This window comes from Haliaeetus albicilla, chromosome 27, assembly GCF_947461875.1.
Source record: "Haliaeetus albicilla chromosome 27, bHalAlb1.1, whole genome shotgun sequence".
Classification (NCBI taxonomy): Eukaryota; Metazoa; Chordata; class Aves; order Accipitriformes; family Accipitridae; genus Haliaeetus; species Haliaeetus albicilla.
Genome location: NC_091509.1, coordinates 18,602,056 through 18,621,045, shown reverse-complemented (window position 1 = coordinate 18,621,045; position 18,990 = coordinate 18,602,056). Strand labels below are relative to the sequence as shown.

General features: G+C 40.1%; 1 protein-coding gene across 3 annotated transcripts in view; it reads left to right on the top strand.

The window, feature by feature from the left end:
* Window positions 1–18,990, top strand: part of SMAD5 (SMAD family member 5) — a 62,072-nt gene that overhangs the window by 30,338 nt on the left and 12,744 nt on the right. Inside the window, exon 1 of one of the 3 annotated variants that reach the window (XM_069772595.1) lies at window positions 3,770–4,073. The exons of 1 other annotated variant lie outside the window; for it this stretch is intronic. The gene's annotated coding sequence lies outside the window, so the exon portion shown is untranslated. Of the gene's footprint in view, window positions 1–3,769; window positions 4,074–12,005; window positions 12,169–18,990 lie in introns of those variants that run through there. One more of the 3 variants, XM_069772594.1, reaches the window with a different exon arrangement.

Here is an 18,990-nt window from a genome sequence, read left to right as displayed (position 1 = left end):
GTAAGCCCTAATCAGTATTTTCCTAAAACCGAGGTTTATAGACTTCTATCAGCAGTTCCAACTATCCCACTAATAAAAACTGGCATGAAAATCAGAGTTTTTTCTAAGAAATTTGTTCAACAGAATGAAGATCAAGGTGCTGCTTATATAATAAATTGGCAGAATAGGCTTGAAACAAGAACACAAATATTAAAATCTGGGTGTGATGAGTTATGTATAAGAAAGGCAGGAAAGAGCTTATTTCAAGTTGAATTGTGTGGCTTTCTCAGAAACACATCCTCGGTAATCTGGAATGGAAATCCCTCCTTGGTTTATGAAACCCCAAAAGGTCAGTATTTAGGGGGTGGTGGGAACTGCAGTGCAAATACAACCGCTCTGTGTTTTTACACCCAAGGTCCTCTGTATCAGGTTAGTCTTTGGAATTCAAAATTGGGGTTGAATTAAAAATTTCAGCTCTGAAGTTGTCACTGATATACCTGACTGATTTTGGACGTGTAGCAGTTTCTAGCTGAACTTAATTTTCTTTGTATTTCTAATAGGAATGAAAATGCCTTTCTCTTACGAGTAATAATCAAATATTCATCAAGTATTTTGCTGTCCTTTTGAGCTGGACTGAAGAAACTCTGGCCTAAATCTGTCCCACTGGCATACATAAATTTGTTAAAATACCTTGTGAAATATGTTGCATTTTACTGCTAGTTTAGGGAAGGAGGAGAATGGACAAATGGAAAAGTTCAGCTGCAATCCCATCTCATCACTGTCAAAACACAAGTTTTGGAAATGACTTTTCCATTAGATGTTCCGCATTTACATTACCGTTTTAAAAGGAGGTTTTTTTCTATCAAAACACAACTTTTCAAATGCCAAATGGTCATCCTCCCTGCTACCATTTTCCCTTCACAGAAAATGTAAAAAAGCCATTTTTTTTTCCTGTTTGGCATAAAGGGAAGTTCCCATTATTGCACAGCTCTGGTATCACTGGAAGAGACCAGATGCACGTTTCAATACATAATATTCGTTGTTGTGTGTAATGATATAAAAATGTGGATGAAAAGATGTTATATGGGTAGTTCAGTTAGTATCTGTGTTGGGCTATAAGCTCTGCATAGTTGTGCTCTACCATACTGAAGCTTCACTAAATTGAAGCTTCTATTTAAATTACCTTTAATGTGGAGTTCTTAATAATAGTTTCTTAATGTAGATTAGAATAATTAATGCATTTTTGAGTTACACAGTGTAAACTCATTACTGACTTTTTGGAAGCTTTGCTCCTGAACATATTGAGACAGGCAGAGTGGTACACCAAACAAAAACAATGTCACACTTTTTGAGCAGAAGAGTTTTATTCCTATTAACAGATGCATTTAAATGTGTAATTTGTAAATGTGTAACGATATTTGCAGAATGGTGGAGAGGAAGAAAGGGGGTATCACACAATTTGGAAAAAATGCAGACTAGAATTTGTGGTATTTCAGACAATAAAATGTGACTGCAGTGAGATATGAGCTTCAGATGAAAAGCAGTTCTCCTAACAGCATGTGAAGAACATGAGTATGACCCTACCAGATGGGATCAAAGGTCTGTCTAGCTCAGCCAGCAACAGATGCCCAGAGGAAGAATGTAAGTACAGGGCAAACAGTAGTGGCACACAATATACTCACCCAGCAATTTGCAGCCGAGGGACTTCCAGAGCCAGAGGTCAGTGTCCTTATATTTAGTGACCTTTAATGGGTTTTTCTTTTGTGAGTTTGCTCCGTCACTGGTTTTGGGTTTTGAACTCATGTAAACTTTTAGTGCCCACAATGTTCGGTGGCAGAGATTTGAACCCCTTATTACACTTTGTGTGAAGAACTACCTTTTTCTTCTCAACAGCCTGCAGCTGAGCTTCCTTTCACCTCCTCCAAAACTGGAAGACAAAGTTTTCTTTCACCTTCCCTGTTCCACTTTAGCTTTTTGCAGATGTCTGTAATAATCCTTCTCAGCTGTTTCTTTTCCAGATGGAAGAGACTATTTAGATATTCCCTGCATGGGACCCATTTGATGCTTCAGATCACTCTTTTTGGCCTTGTCTTTACCTTGCCAGATGTAGCATTGCTTTTTGAGATGGAGAACTGGCCCTCTACATGGAACCTGAGATGCAGGTGTACCAGGAATTCACCGTGTCAGAGTGATCTTCTTTACTTTGTTTGCCATTCCTTTTGTCGCAATTCCTGACATTCAGTGCAGTCCTTGGTGATCGAAAATGCATTCAACACCTGCATTGGACTGCTACAAAGTACTGTTCCTGAGTAATGATATGTCAGAGCATGTCATCTTGGATGTGACTTCACTTCCACGTGCGCAACTTTGCATTTATATTTACACCAAATTTCATCTGCCTTTTGTTTCCCACTCAGTATGGTGAACTCCTTCAGTTCTTCACACAGAGTCCTCGTCTTCACTCTCCTAGACAACTTTGTTATCCACAGATTGCCTGCCTTCTCCAGCTCACTCAGCAAATACGTTGAGCAGCACCAATGTGTGCACGCTTGCCTGTGAAATTCCACTTCCCTCTGCTGTGAAAAGTAACCAGATATTGCCACTCTTTGCTGCCTTTCTTTTGAGTAGTTAAACCTTCTTAGGAGACCATTACCTCCTTTCCCCTGGCAGATTATCTTCCCTGAGAAAGGTGGGAGACATTGCCAAGAGTCTTTTAGAAGTCCAGGTAGAATACATCAAGAAGAATATTATCTTCCTCACACTCTGGCTGAATCCTTTTCAGAAATCTAGTAGTGATCTGCAAAGTCTGACTTTCCTTTCACAAGCCATGCTCATCCTTTCCCACTGTATGCCTTAGGGGGATGACTGAACCTTCCGTTCTACTGTTGGCTCAAATCTTGCCAGATAATCGGAGCTCTGGCAAGGGAACTCAAGTTTGCAGTGTGAGGGAGACCCAAGGTTTCTCACGAAAAAGGGTTTGAGACAGTTGAGCTGATCATTTAGACACAACCCTAGCCATCTTCATGAAGACCAATGGCTAATGATTAGACATAATCATAATAATCTCATTATTTTAGTAAGAATGCTTTGATTCTGCAAGCAGCTAATTGCATTAATTTTATTTTCTGTTTTAAGTGGTTCTTCTAGGGTGTGCAGCTGTCAGACTGTTCCTATTAACTGGACTTTGAAACCTCTATGAGCTCTGTTGTCAACAAAACTAATCAGCTTTTATTGTGTTTAGCTCAGTAGATTCACAGAGAACGATCTGTCTTTTGCAGACTTACACTCTCATTTATAAACGTTAATCTCTATTTTTGCCATCTTTGTATATACACACAGAGTGGTGAAACGCAAACGTAGAAGGCCTGGTATGAAGATCATTCACTTTATAATTCTATTTTTCACATGAAAAGCACCATTACCCTAATTAAACTGGCCCATTCTGAGGTGTGTGCGTGCACGTGCGCATAGACATACCGTCTGAACGACTTAAATGTGTATATAGATATTTATATGTGTATATATATCCATTTATATGTATTATACATGTATATACACATTTATATCCGTTAAATGCATTCAGACTGTGAGTATTCTTCTTGTGCGGAGAGACTCAATGCAAAGAGTCAATACACTGTGATTGTAGTTGTCTCCCATTTTGCAAACTAGATAAATTATTCCCCGAAAGGGATCAGCCAGCTCGGGCAAAGCCAGGATTTACACCGGCAAAAGTGCTTTTGATCTACGGCTTGTACGAAAGACGCAGCACAAAAGATGGCTGCGTTGCATCGGACCGAAGAGCATTATTACAGGATGAAGGAAGGAAGCAAAAATAGACTTGACACACAAGTATTGCAGAAAGTTTCTAAAGTGGGAATTTGAATTCTCTGCAGCCAGCTCTGGGTGTGCTGCTGGGTGTGTTACCCGATCCGGTCCCTGCTCCCCGGCAGGCTGGGGACCCTCTGCGCAGGACTCCTCCCCAGCCGCCCTGCCGCCAGCATGAGAGAAAGAGAGAGAGAAATAGAAAATACTTGGAAGGCAGCTAGTGAAAAAAGAAAGGGTCAGAAAATGGAGCTGCAGTAATTTGCTGGAAGGTAAAGCTGTGTTCATTTGTTATTGCTTTTTTTTTTTTTTTTTTTTTTTTAATGAGAGCCTGCCTGCCACTTAATTTGTTAAGCTTTGAAGTATGTTTTAGAGCAGAGGGAAGGAGATTCGCGGAGATGGCGTCACTTTATAAAAGTTTCCAGATTTTACTGAGCTTCTTGTTTGTTTTCTTTTTTCTAAGGGGGGGTGGGGGGGAGGAGGTTTGTACTATTCGTAATGCAAGTGGGCGATGTGGCTGAGATCTAAATATACGCCTGTGAAAACAGAACCCCTGAGATAGCGACACCGATAGCAGAGGCTATTGTTAACTTTTGGGATTCCAATTAAGTCCTGCAATGTTAAATATTTCTTTAATTACTGGATAGAGAGCAGGAATTCTCTCTGACTGCGCTAATGGAGTCAGAATAATGCAGTAAGGGAGAGTTTTTTCCCCTACACCCCCTCCGCCCCCCCAATCTAAATAGCTATAGGCAAGCACAGGCTAGAATATGAACATTAAAGGACAAAAAGTTTCAACTTTGTTATACAAGTTATATTTCAGTCGGGTAAGCAAACTATATTGCAAGTATTTTTCCGTATCTTCAGCTCAATCCAAACATAACATTCCAAAGGATAAAATCTGTTACAAAATAAAACCGACTTCGTGACAGCTGAACTTCTACATGGAGTCTAAAAATTATCTAAAAGCGCCTCGAGAATCCTAAATGTCATTCCCAAGATGTGGTGAATTGTAATTAGGGTTGTGAACTATTTTAGTGACAGTGCCTTACATGGGGCCCATCTAAGCAGCTGGAGCATTTATCAACTTTTTATTTTTTCCATTACTGTGTGACATATGAAGGTGTATAGACAATAACAATAACCCTAATTTATTTCAGATTTGCAAAAATATAACCCAAACTGCAAATGTGTTGTTTGCCTGTTGATTCTCCTTCCTGTATCTCCTTTTAAAACATATGTCATAGGGCAGTGCTTAAAGAGTGGAAGAAAACTCACCAACATTAAAATACTGAATGAAAGATAACATTTTTTATTATTTTTATGAGAAAACCACCTGTTTTGTGATTTTCTCATCTTACTGGCTTCTCCAAAAAGCTTTAATTTTTGTTTTGGAAAATGATCCAGTTCCCTGAAGAAAGCGAAATAAAATTTCTGTGCAAATTTTGCAAAGGAAACAGCTTGCAACATGCTGTCCAAAACCTGCACTGCTCTATGCCCAAAAGCGCTTTAATCTTATAATAGGCATTATTATGCTTGTATATGCAGATCTTGATACTGTAGAGGAAATTATTAAACCCAACTATTTGGTCATGAGGGTGGAAAAAAAAAAAAAGCTGTGTCCCTAAGTGTGCCACGAAATTTAAATACAAGTTGTAAAGGCCCAGCATCCTGTAACTTGGGGACTTTGGCAGAAATACACCCAAAAGGAGAAAGTCAGGTCCTGTCAGTTCCTACATGAGAAAGTTTGAGTACTCTGCATTGCCATCACTAATTGTTTTGTGTTGTGAAATCCTGAGGTGATAAAACTGCTGTTAGAAAGTTGGCTTGTGAGTAATTAAGTGTAGGTCTAGCTATTAAAACCTGATTTGTTACTCACAGGCTACACTCATCTGCTACATCTTCTCTCAAGATACAGATAAACTCAGTGTCCTTTTCACTGGTCTAAGCCAAAAGTATCTGCATAATGAATGGAGAGAGATTTTAGCTATAGGTATTGTTCAGACATATACAGTGGGATGAATTATCTTTATCGTAATAGGTACAATTATTGTAATAGATTGCTTCTAACTGTTCCTTTTTCCTTTCCTTTTATTTATTTCCTGAGGAAATGCTGGAGGATGTGTACATTTCTTCAGCTAAAGTTTAAAATACTGATTTTACTCATAAGCAAAAGTTGTCCCCCCCCTTTTTTTTTTAATTTCTGTTTCAGAGTGTTTATTATATCCAAGCTTCTCCATAGAGTGGGTGTAACCAGGAGAAGAATTTGGCCCATGATGTGAGCTAAATTTTCAGTGCTTCCACTATTTACAGCTCTGTTGCGCTAAAAATAGTTTTCCTGTGGTTTTGGCCATGGAGCCACAAATACAAGTTTTCAGTGCACAGTTATTGTGGATGTTGGTCCCAACTATTGCTACAAGAAATGGAATTCCAGCTCATGACTGTGTCAACAAATGATTATGTTGAGTGTGAGGCTTCATGTTAGATCTCCTTACTGTCCCAAAGCGAGAATGCGTCCCACCCAAACGTCCGTCACTTCCAAAAGGGAGAATCAGAAGACAGCGCTTGGGCTTGGGAGTGAAGAGCTCTAGGAGAAGTGGGGTCTATGCAGGCGATAATGTCAAAGAATACACCCAGGAGGCTCTGCGTTTGGCTAACGGTGTGGGACGTAAAACAGGTGGTACAGAAGTGAGTAAATCTTCAAGACGAAAATAAGAGACAATTTTGTTGATGGCTAATTTTGAGCAGAGTCTTCATAAAAGAAAAAAGCTCACAGTGATCACATGGTTATGGTACGTGGAAGGAAGTTAACAGTGATGATAGATTCATTCTCTTTCTGTACTACCTTTTCTGTCCAACTTCTCTGTTGTCCACAGGTAATTTGGTCCGGTTGCTGCAGACAGCTTTTAGAAGGCAGGGGCTATCTTTCTTCTGAGCTTAGTAGTGGGTGTCAGACTCCAGAAAGTGTTCTTATAATGTGAGGTCATGTTCTGGAAATAGTTGAAAATCACTGATTTAGAAGAATGAGAGTACTACATGTTTCTGTACTGCTGATGCAATGGTGAAGGCAAGCTGGGGGATGGTCTAGAAAAATAGCAACACTGGAGGAATATTCAAAGGAATTGTGCCATTTAAAATTCTTTTCTTTATCATTTCCTCTGTGAGAGCAGTGTATTACTTTGTGTTAATCAGCTGGGACATTTTTTCCATTCCTCCGGGAAGGTTTCCACCCCCCGTTCCAAGAAGCAGATCCAATTTAGCAGTACTCTGCCCTGACCAGACTCTATCCACAGGTGTCAGCGGAAGAGGGTTCACACTCTGATGTGGACTTTGTGACAGTTCTCAGGCAAAGGCTTCTCTTATTCATTACAACTTAAATGTCTTACTCTTCCTACAGTGTCCTTTTTCCTTTCTCAGAATTTTCCCTTTTTTATATGTTTTTCAGACATTTATTTCTTGAACTGAGTGTTCAGTTTTGCACCATTAGTTGACTCTCAGATCTGTCAAACTAGATACACCATCCCAAATATATTCACATTTTTGTTGTGTAGAGTCTGAAAAGACACTGTTGAGCTGAACTTACAAAACCTTTACATAATGTCTTTGTTTCTAACATCTCCACAGATGTACCAGTATTCAGTTACATGTCTCCTCTCATTTATTCTTCCAGTCTAGGAAGAAAAGTTTGTGGCTTTAAACTTGCTGGGAAGTACACCTTTGGCTTGCCTTTCCCTCCCCTGGTCTACAATTTGATGTTAACGTCTTATATCTGTAGCTTCAGGAAACAGGACTAATTCTTCTCTCCCTTTGTCCGTACTGCTGTGTGAGTTGAGTCATGCAAGGTACCCAGAAGTGTGGCTGTAACAATAACAGGGTACATAATTTACTCTCCTAGAATTCAAAGGCTGTGAGCCAGTGAGTGTAACTTCACAGGAACCCACACCACCCAGGGCCTCAGAGAGAAACACTTTTAATATATTTCCTCCAGACACTAAACTTTTCTTTTTTTTTTTTTTTTTTTATTTTCTTACATATGTGATGCAATGTACACAACGTTCGTATTGCCTTCTTGTTGAGGCAGCCACTTACCATCTACTGCGCTTGTTCTCAGCGTGCTGTAAATTGCGGCGTTATTTAACAGGACCAAATGGCCAGAACGAATGCCACCTCCCTTTCCACTTGCTGAACTCTGCTCAAACATAACACTGTTTTTCTGCCTCAAAAATATACGTAAAGGTATGTATAGTATGTTAGCCCCTCCTTAGCCTTTCCCACCCTGAAACTTTTTAAACAGGGATGGCATGTTCCTCTCTTCACTGCCAAAAAAAAAAAAAAAAATTCCTTTCTCAGCATTTCCCCCTTCCCCCATTTCTTCTCAGCTGACAGCTGTGAGAATGGAACTTTCTTGAGCTATCCTATCCATTTCCCCCAATTCTGTTTTTAAGCTAGATTTGGTTTAAATATCCAAGCCATCTTTCACACTACAGGAATTTTTTTAACATAGTTATAAAGTGGCTTTGCAAATGTTGAATGTGGGTAGAGACGTGGTAACTGTTTATATATATATTTTGGGTTTTTTTAAACAACATTCCCCCTGCTCCCCCCAGCAATTGAGAAAGTTGATAGGGAATTAAGTTGAACAATGCAGTCATTTTAGAAGTCACAGGAAGGCCAAAGTTTCATAATAAAACAACTTTTTTCAAGACTATTTCCTTATAATTCAAACAACCTATTTGATTTTCAAACTATTCATTTCTAACCAAACAAAAACCTCATTAAGAAATATAGGGATCATATTCAAAATCTGGAGAGAAAAATCAAAATAATGTAATTTAAGATACTTGTTGAACTTCATGTTTTCTTCTCAACCATGCAAGGCCTGGTACAAAACAGTGGTAGTTTTTCTGTTGATTGTTTGTACTTTGATCACACTGTAAGGTTATAGCTAGCTCCAACATAAACATCTACAGTAACGTAGGTTTATGAGAAGGCAGTTTTCTGTCTTCATTGCCATTAGACTGTGCGTAAAGGAATGTGAGACAGGTACTTGTACTTTAGTTGACTTTACAAGGCAGGACCAGAAGTATAAACATGTGCAGTTGTCTCTGCAGAATCGGAATGTGGAATTAAGAATTAAAACATTCAGGTAAGTAGAAGGTTAGCTAGTCATTTTTCCTTGGATTATCACAGCTGCATGTCTATGTGTTGGAAAGTCTAGGTTTGCCAATGCTAAAAGAGGACTGATGGTTCCATGAGTTGTGAAATTCATGAATTTGTGAAATCACATAATTTCTGGAAACTGTGTTCAGGATGCCTTGAGTCTCCTTGTTGCAAGCCTTTTTACTGAAGTTGATATGTTATTAGAGTGGACCCACTGGAGCGTGGCACTAGAGATTTAAGTGACAGACATCATGTATGAAGTAGTGGTGAAAGTGGTGTTAATTTTATTGTGACCTTATGGGTATACAGACTTGAATCATTAGATAGCCAATGTCATTTACTTGGTCCTTTACTCTGTCTCATTGACTAGAAGGAGATAACTTGACTTTAGACATTTGAGTTTTGCCCATTCAACATTAGTCTGTGACAAAATGGCAAAAAAAAGAGGAAAACTATTTTTCAGCCAGTAGAGCATATTCATTATTACCATAATCCAAAATAATCTGTATATTGTGCTTAAGAATCACTGCTTTTGGAGGAGCGGTGTGCTGCAAGCAGACATGTCTAACTTGCCTGTAGTTTTAAACTGACAACGCTTTGGAAAACTTACAGTTTTCCTTGTCCTCTCCCATACACTTGCATGCACACCTTCAGCTTTCCTCATCACTGGCACTCTAAAACCTCCGCAGGAGGAAGCACATTGGAGCTCTGCGTTGTAGCTTCATCTGACAACATACAACTGTTTTGTAACTTCTCAATAAGAGAACATTTTGTTTTGTAAAGACATGATGGCTGGCACATGAACAACACCTAAAATGCCTGCTGCCAATTTGTTGTTTGTTACTTGGTTTATTAATTAAGTTACACAAAAGATTTGGAAAAAGACCAACAGGGTTTTTTTTGTCCCATATTTTGGACTGCCTGGCCAAAGCAGAACAATTGCTGGTGCAGAGATACATAGGAGTCCCCAAAGGTTAGCTCTGTTCTGTGACTAAATTACACCAAAGCCTTGCTCCTTCACCGCTGTCATGAACTTTAGTAGAGATATCCTGTTGGGCTATTAATTGACCTCTGTATAGATCTGATCAGAGTACACTGCTGCTAAAAACTTCTGTTTACATCAAAAATAATCAAGAGCCACGTAGTTTCGAACCAAAAGAAAATTTCTTCAAAGCTCAAATGTATTGGAAATTGAAACTTCGATTTGGCTCACTGAGTATTTTTCCCTGCTTCTACAAACTTTATGCTGCTTTTTCTTCTTTTTTTTTGGTAGATGTTTTACTCTCAGTTTACACAAATAAAACATGGGGTTTCATGTGGTTTCTTTTTAGCTTAATTATATATGTATTTGTATATATACATATATATGTATATATAAAATCACTTTTCATTACATTTGCTTCTTTCTAATATTTTTTTCCAAAAGGAATTTGTTTGATAGCAAGATTCAGTTGGCATGCCAGATGCAATTGGTATGCCAGATTTTTAACTGCTGCAAGATGGTGTAGTCACATGTCCTACAACAGAGATACAAATTTATGTACAAATGGTGATTTTGCCTCATATATCTGTTCCTACACTTTATTTTTTTTTTTCCCAGACGAAGAAACTCTTCTGTAGGAATTTCTATAGTGGATCAGACTAGGATTCAGTTTAGTTCAGCAGTGTGTCTGAAACAGGCTCCAATCGGCCTCCTCTGAGGAAGGAAGCCTTTGGGTTATGAAGTAATCTTCCTGTAGGAAAAGTTTCTTCTTAAAATGACTTTGTGGGCTGAAGTGTGAAATACTTTCCCCTAATTGTGGATGTTCCTGTGGCCCATATAAAGCTAAATTTCTCAATGCCATCAGTCTGGGCCCCAATAGGACTTTGTGGTGAGCAGTTCCACCTGCTTGTGAACCGAGTGAAGAAGAGCAGAGCTGAACGCGGTTCAGCCTTCCATGCCTTGCTCTAAGGTTATCTCGTCTTTTGTAAGGGAAACAAGATTTTGCAGGTCCTTCCCTACGATGAGAGGCGTTTGAATGGACAACTGATTTTTCAATGGAAGTAAGCACATTCTTCAGATCTAGTGGAAATTTAGGTGTCGGGAGTTCCAACAGTCAGTTGTATATCGAGGGCAATTTAAAAACCGAAAACATTCTGACACCAAGTTGTGGTGAGGAACCCAATTCTTCTTTAATTTGCCCTTGTATTAGTTAAAAATGGCAAGAAATGAACAATTATGCCTGCAGTATGCTTGATCGATGTCAGGCGCTGTTGTGGCAGATTGGAGGTGGTTTGGGCCCGGTACCTCTCTGACGCTTTCTTCTGCGCTGTTGAAAAAATAGCTTTGAGGAATGTGCATTCACTTCCATTTCACGCGATGAGGACAACTGCGAGAAAAGCAGGAGTTTTTCCCATACTGGCACTGTATATGGTATGAAAATCCTCATCAGTACCGTCCTTTCTAGAGTCATTCCTACCACTAACACGTTTTCTTTTAGTTTTCCCACATGGTTTTAGCGACCAGCCACCTGAAGGACCTCACTTCTACCTCAGCACTGCCGATGAAACCCAACTGTCGCCCCAAAACAACCCCTGAGTGCGAGGGCCGAGGCCGGTGGGCCGGTGTCGGAGGCCGGTGGGCCAGTGTTGGCCACCGGTGGGCCAGGACACGGCACGGGGTGGGAGAGATCGCCGATCTTGGCCGCAGCGCGGCTTTCGCCCACTGGCTGCCATGAGGGCCCTCGGCAGGCCCCCGGCAGCGCATTCCTGGTGAGGGGAGTCATGGCGGGACGGCGCTGACCTTGAGGAAACCTTTTTTTTATTTTATTTTTTATTCCTCCACCTTGGGGTAAATTACATTTTTCGACAACCAACCCCGAACACCTCGCTTTTTTTCTTTATTTCACGTTATTTTAGCGGGTTCTTTTGCCTTCCCACACGCCACCTCAGCCCGCCCTCCCCTGCCCGGCCCTTCCCGCCTCGTCCGCTTCCTCCCGCCGGCGACGCGCATGCGCGGCCATCACCGTCCCGCCCGCGCTCTTCCCCCCCCCCAACCCCCGCCTCTTCGCGCACATCCGGGTCCCGGCGCTGGCCCCGCCGGCGCCGCCGCGCCGCTGTCCCCTCCGCGGGCTCCCAATAAAGTTTTGTTGCCGAGCGGGCGGCCGCGGCCCAGCCGGCGCCTCCAGCCTAACGGACACCGGGGAGGTTGCTTCGCTTCGTTGCCGGGTGGGTCGAGGCGGCCTGTGAGGGTGGCGGGGGGGGGGGGAGCGGCGACGCCTCAGCGCTGAGGAGCCGCGGCTCGGGCTGCCGGTGTGTGTGAGGGGACGGGCCTTTTTGGAAACTTAAGAGGGGCCGAGGCCTCCCTCAGAGGCGCGGGCCCCCTCGGTGACAGGCTTTGGGGGGGGTCCGAGGGTGGGGGTGGGTTGGGGAGGGGGTCGGTGGAGTGTGGAGGAAGGAGCAGCCCCGGGAGGGAAAGGGGGGAGAGCAGGATCGCGCTGCTGGGCTGTTAAAACACGCTTCGTGCCGATAAAAATAAGTCTGTGCACGTAACTGTAGGAGCGAACTGTTGCAATGCTAATAAGAGGCTCGGTGTTTTGGGGTTGGTGGTTTTTTTTTGGTTTTTTTTTGTTTTTTTTTTTTAAGACGAGGAACTCCGCTCTTAGCTGGAGTAAGGCCCGACCAAACGAAAGGGGAGAGTGAGAAATCCACATGTTTCAAATCCGTCGGTAAAGAGGCTCTTTTCCTGCGGAGGCGATGTTAGGGCACACACACACACACGCTTGTCCACCTTGGCCTGTCTTGCGTGCATCCAGTACTGACAGCTGCCTGACAACAGATGGACCGCTTCAGTGATTTAGAACGGCAATTTTTGTTTTCTGCGGGTTGTAAACTTAATAGAGGAAATACGGTCTTGCGGTTAAAAGCACAAGACTGGAAATCAAGTGATCTGTGCTCTCTTCCAGTTGTGTAGTTTCTGATGTGACTTTCAGCTAATTAAATTAAGGTATTTCTCAGTAGAATGAGGTAGGGAAGAACTGATTCAGCAGTAGTTGTTGACTATGTTATTGAATAGGTTCAGTGATAGTTGTTGAATCTTTTGGTGGAATCTGTAGGGATTTAGGGATTTTACTCAGTGAATGACTTGGGCTCTCTGCTTTAACAAAACCTCCAAGGAATAACTGTCAAAATTTGCATCAGCCTATAAGTTTTGTCTTGTCATGGGAAATTAGATCGTCAGCATGTGATGGTTTTAGATGAAATCTCTTGCTGGTTTTCATTCCTTTGTTAATTTCACATAATGTAACCTTCCATGGGTGGCTTTAAAATACTGAAAACTGAAATGAGCATTGTTAGTTGCATATCTCCTTTATGGAAGTTCACAGAATTTGATTGAAGAGAAGGGGGCGGGGGGAGGGTGCAAACACACTGTTGCAGTCCTGTGCCCATGCTCATCGTCAAGAGCCGCAATACTTTTTGAAGTTGGCAGCTGATGGTAATGGAAGTTAATAGAAGCAGCAAATAACTTAATTGAAGATGTTTCATAATTAGGGTGTTGTAACTTTTGAGAGTGCCCTGTCTGTGTAGGGTGCTGTTGGACTTAATGTCTTAATCCTTACCGTTTGATAGTGGTTTACTCTTACCTCTGATATTAAAATTTTGTTAACTTGGCCTTCAAATTGCTGCTAGGTGCTGGCACTTATTTTTGCAAAGCAAAACCTCAACAAACCATGTGCTTATTGGGGTACCTGCCTTTGTCAAACCTTTCTTTTCCTTTCAAATGTGGAGAAAATACACTTGAGGGAGGAATTTTTTTCTTTTTTTCTAAAGAAGGCTTTCCTAGTGGAAGCCCAAGATAGACAGTCATGATGATGAGAAATGGGAAAGGAGGAGGAGAGGCTTCCTCTGCATTTCTTTCTCTTGATGATAAAAGATCACAACAAAAGGGTGTGCTGCTATGATGCTGCATACAGCTGTGGTGGGTGTTTTTTGTTTGAGGCTTGGAGTTTTAACCTCTGGTGGAATCTGAAGGAACTATAACTGTGGACCCTGTACTACTTGGTTCTTGTTACAAAGTCAGATCTTTAATCTTGCACCTTGAGTGGGTGATCTCCTGTGCAGAGTTTTCATGATGATAGAATATTATCTGAGCTGGAAGAAATTCCATCTCTCAAGATGGAGTGTTCATGCTCTATTAAGTGGCTTTTGGGGTTTATTCGAATGGTATTTGCAAATTATGTTGTGATCTTTAATATTCCAGAGGACACTCTTAATTTCAGAAAAATGTCCTCTATGTTTTCTTTCGAGTTCTCGAAAGAAAACTCTAAGAACTCTTTTGTTGCTCTTGGCTGAATTACATACCTGCAGAAAGACTGCTGTGGCAATTCTAATGCAAGTCCCTATATCTTCCTTCCCTGCCAGTTAAGGTGTTTTGGTTTGGGTTTTTTTTTTTGTTTGTTTGTTTTTTTATTATTAAAATGCAAGTTTCTTCTAATGTCTATGATAGATTTGCTGATATTAATTTTAATGTGTTAATGTTTCTTCTTTAAAGATCTTTAAATGATTTTTAATAGCAACAGGTAAGGAGCTCATGCTTAGAATTACAAGATTTGTTCTTGTGTGAGCTGAGAACGCTTTAGGTATTTCGTGGCAAACGTTGATAACTCATTAAAAGCAAGTCAAACAGTAATTTAAGACTTCTGCAGTTATCATTGGTTGCAGTGCAAGTTCCTGCACTGTTTTCTGGAAGCCTTTTTAGCTGTGTTCCTGTGACCACGTAGAAAAGTTTGGCTGGCACTTCAGCGTGCTTGACCAGTGTGGGTTGGCAAGGTGCAGAACGCTGCCTGCCAAGTCTGTATCCCTACTGACCTACCACCAAGGTTGAGCCTGCCAGGACTGTCATCCTTGACAGAGGATCTTTGTCAGAATCGCTGCTACTGATCCACCAACTATGAGGTAGTGTCTCTGAATTCTGGGTCAGTGGATGTCACAAACTGACAAATTTAGAATACTTTGCCATTCATTCATCTGTGCAAGGGGGGAAAAAGCTTGCTGAATTACTATTGTCAGTGTTCCCTCCAAATCCTGTAGCTTTTGTAAACTTGTCACAGTCTTAATGCAATTCAGTTGGAGTGAAAGTGTATAAACACACACACACATATACATCTTTATTTTTCTTCCCCTCTTTCAAAGCTTTATGAAAGCATACAGTCCCTTCTTTCAGGTTACACTTTTTGTTACCAATTCACATTGTTAGTGGCAGTATTTAGGACCTTGTTCTTTAATGAAGGTCTTGTATATGAGTGTCTACATTTTTGGAAGGCTTTGTCCAGCTTGTTAATTTTTTAACATCCTTTAGAGTTTGTGAAAAGGGTAAGATGTCCTTTATTTTCCCATTTTTTTTTTTTTCTCCAGGTGTAGTACTGAGGACATTCCAAATCACCCACTTGCTTGTCTGTATCCACCAACCTACCAAATGGAGGCATAGACTTTTGTTTTCATGTTTAGTGAAATTTAGCGATGCTCTTGTATGTGATTTTAATTAAGAAATGGATGCTAACTTGTAGTTATCTGCTGTGGTTAGAGTAGATCTTAAATAACCTTAAAAACATGAGGCAGATTCAGGGCTGACTTTCAGATGTGCTGACTACTGTTGATGGTGGCATTTTTCAGAATAATGCTTCTGTTGGAAAGTGCCAATTAGCTGAAATAGAAGTGTGAGAAAATGCACGGTTCTGACAAAACACTTAAGGGAGAGAGGTTTTGGTTCTAAGATGGAATTTGTAGTTTTTGAGAACTTCTACAAAAGCTAATTGCTCAGTAATTAGAGTAGTTGCAGAGACTAGGGCCTTGTGAGTGTTGATTTTTGTGTTCTAAATGGATGCCTTAAGAAATAGGTACTAACGTTTTCAGGCTTGGGAAGTTTTCCTTTTTTTCTCCCTCCCTCTCCCCTCCCCTCCCCTCCCCTGTATCACAGTTAAACTCAAGTTTTGCCATGATGCAGAACAAATTCCAAACTTTATAGTCTTTGGTTACGCTGCTTCTGAGGTTTTCTTGACATCAGTTGGAAGTGAGGGTGCTTTTGAAATGCAGTGGAGCTCTATTAGTGAACTCTTTCTGACTGGACCTCTTTTGTGATATAAATCACTATCACTTACATCATTACAACAGTAATTTTTGAGAAGGTTTTAAATACAACCAGAAGCATCACTCTTGCTATCTGAGCTATATGGCTTTTATGATTCCACTTCCATGTACAGTGTATTACTTGCTGCTTGTTCTTGGCCTAAGAGTTTTTGTTATGTTTCTTTTAAGAGAGTGGTAGTTAAATACTTCTCAGCTGACAGAGCTAAATGCTTCAGGGTTTTTTTAAGCTGTGTTAGATGATGTACAGATGTGGAAATGAAAAGAACAAGTATTGTGTGAGAAAGCCATGTCTGAAGTTGTCAATACATTTTTTGTTTGGAGAGCAGTCACGGTTAGTAAAGTTTTTGAAGATACCAGACAATTCTTTTCTGTTCTTGTTTAGATGTATTATTAGTTAGAATATATTGCCTTACAAGGCATGTTTGAAGCAAAGAAATCTCATGCTAGTATAAAACCATTTATCAGAGGTTTTGGTCAACTGGACGTGCGTTTGGATAGGCAAGCCCAGTTCTGATGAAAATACCACAGGTTCCTTTTTGACATCGTTTATAAAATCTCCTTTCATCTTTTACTTACCCTTAAAGGGAGGCAAGGGGAAAAAAAAGAGTTGCATCATTGATGATATTCTTCACGGCTAAGATGTTGCAGGGGATAATTGAAGAAAAATCTTTTCTGTTGAGAGGCTGCGGCAATGGTATGGAATATGTAGGCCCTTCAAGTTTATTACCGAAGTTTTTTAATAACTTTAGGATTTATTTTATCCTTGATGCGTATGGAAAAACTGTGGAGTTAACATTTCTTCTGTATTTGTCCTCAAGAAAAGGCTCTAATGCATGCTATTGCATGGGACTGTATGCTAGGCTACAATGTAAGATGTAGACTTGGTAAAATGATAATAAAACCCAAGCACAATCCTGTGCAATTCCTGTCAGGGAATTTATAAGGAAAAAAAGGACCTTGGTAAAACCAGGTGAAATTGACATGTGAGGTTGTAGTTTTAGACAGTATTAAAGAAAATACTGATAACTGAATAGAGCATAATATGCTGTAGTATACTGTAATAGAGTTTCTGAGCTTTCTGTATGAATATGTAATATATTAACGTGTGTATGGAGTCAAAATACTTCAGTATTTCTAAGTTTGAAGGGGCAATAATGTGAAGCACAAGAGCTGACTGCAAAACACGGTTTTAACTGCAAATCTGCAGCAGCTCTAATGAACTACCAATTGTGTAGCTAGTTATAAGTGGTGGTTTGTTTATATTATGAAATTGAGTCTCAAAGCAGCTTCTAATCATGAACAGTAAAGTTCCTTGTTTCAGGTTGGGTATGATGCTACAGGAAGCTTTCTTAATTTGCAAACAAGTAAATTAAGCAGGAAAAGAACAGTGCTTGTACATTTGCAATACAAGCTTAGTATTGGCTGTGGGAAAGGATAAGGACCATGTAGTTGTTAACCCATTTTATTCTTAGGCTTGAGAAAAGCATCGTTTATTGCCATGCTGCTTGGGGTGATGGGTCGCTTGGTTAATGGTACTTTAAATTTAGATTTTTGCAGGTGGGAAATCAGTTTGGAATCAGTGGCAGAACATGTTACATAAAAAGTGCATCTCGTTAAAATAAATACACTGTATGTAATTTTATATTGATCTGTTCTGCTCTGAGTCTTGCTCAGGCCCTTTTAGCCAGAAGAAGATTCCTTGACAGCGAATCAAATTAATCTGCTAAACTTGCCAGTTTAATACAGTAGTCTAAGAAACTCTTGGAAGAGGAACCAAAAGGTATTTGAGTTGCTTGGTATTTGTGATGGTAGATGAAAGGTAGTCTATTTCTCCCATCTTCACAAATGAAATGTAATGCATAAGTTCTGCTGTTAGCCAACTTTGTTTATATCTAGCTGGCTTGATGATGAGGTATTAAGAAGGGGTTCAAACAATGGACCTGTTCACACAACTAGTTTCCTTCCATTTGCTGTAGTCATTAACAAGAACTTTAAACGTATAAATAATGCATGCCCCAAAGTCTAATTTTGATACAGCGATTACTTCCTTTTATACTTGCCCATTAAAAGCCCCCTCATGCTACCCCATGCAATGCATTACACTCACTCTTTTTAAAGAGTGTTTGTAACTTTTTTAAAATGTAATAACATGTTTTTCAGGCAACGTTCTCTTGTAGCTCAGCTGGAAAGTTATTTAATAAAAGAAGGTAATGCATAATAGACCCTCTGCCTCTTAAGGAAATTTAAGAAAGCTTTTTTTCTCCATGAAAGTTGTTACCAGCTGGGTCTAGAGGTGCAACAATACGAGTAATTCTTGCAACATATGAATGAAAATGTGACTCTTTACAGCATTTGTTTCTATGCTCAAATCTTACAGTGATGCACTGTTGTACTGCAATCACAGCTCATAACATGCTCCTTTAAAGCCTTGGAAGAAATTGATCGTAAATATAGATGATCTGTTGAAGCTGTTTCTAGCGGATGTCATGGTTACTTAGAAACCTTTCAAAAATTAGATGCTGAAATTACATCAAATGCAAGTAAATGTTCTAAACGTGGTTTATGCTGCTCATTCAGAAATTTTAAAACCCTAGAAGAATTGCAGTTTCTACGTGAAAATGTTTGGTTTCTACATAAATGCCTGAACCTACTGCTTTGTGATCTTAAATAACTCCAAAGAAGGAAACACTTTTAGTCTACAAATAATTCATGAAGCTTTTTAATTCTACCTTGTTTTCTTAAGAAAAAGCAAAAGCTGTAAACCTTCAGTATTTTTGCCTTACAAAATGAACTTCCAAAAGGCCTATAATGAGATAAATTCAGTGTCATTCATACTTTTCAAAGCCTGTTAGTAGTTTGTTGCAATGTTTCTTTTTTGCCCTTGCTTTTATTGAACAGGTGAAA